Genomic DNA, 604 nt, shown 5'->3' on the forward strand with positions numbered 1-604 from the left:
GGGGCTCCAGGGGAAGCTGGGAGGGTGCGGGGGGGATCTTGGTACTGGGGGGCTCTGGGGGGGCCCGTGGGGGTGCTGGGGGTGTCTCGGTGTTGAAAGGCTCCATGGGGGGCTGGGGAAGTGCTGGGGGGTTCTGGGTGCCAAGGGGCTCCATGAGGTGGTCCTGGGGTGCTGGTGGTGTCTGGGTGCTGAGGGGCTCCATGAGGTGGTCCTGGGGTGCTGGTGGTGTCTGGGTGCTGAGGGTCTCCATAGGCTGCTGGGAGAGTCCTGGAGAGGTCAGGGTGCTGAGGGCATCTGTGGGGTGCTCTGGGAGTGTTGGGGGTGCCTGGTTCCTGAGGGTCTCTGTGGGGTGCTGCAGGAGTGCTGGGGGCGTCTGGGTGCTGAGGATCTCCATGGAGTGCTGCAGGAGTGCTGGGGATATCTGGGGGCTGGCAGTCTCCATGGGGTGCTGATGGGGTGCTGGGGGGGCCTGGGTCCCAAGGGTCTCCATGGATTGCTGCTTGGGTGCTGGGAGGGTCTGGGTGCTGAGGGTCTCCATGGGGTGCTGGGTGGTAGCTGGAGGTATCTGGGGGCTGGGAGTCTCCATGGGGTGCTGGGGGACTGT

The sequence above is a fragment of the Calidris pugnax genome, unplaced genomic scaffold (genome assembly GCF_001431845.1).
Source record: "Calidris pugnax isolate Ruff unplaced genomic scaffold, ASM143184v1 scaffold496, whole genome shotgun sequence".
Classification (NCBI taxonomy): domain Eukaryota; kingdom Metazoa; phylum Chordata; class Aves; order Charadriiformes; family Scolopacidae; genus Calidris; species Calidris pugnax.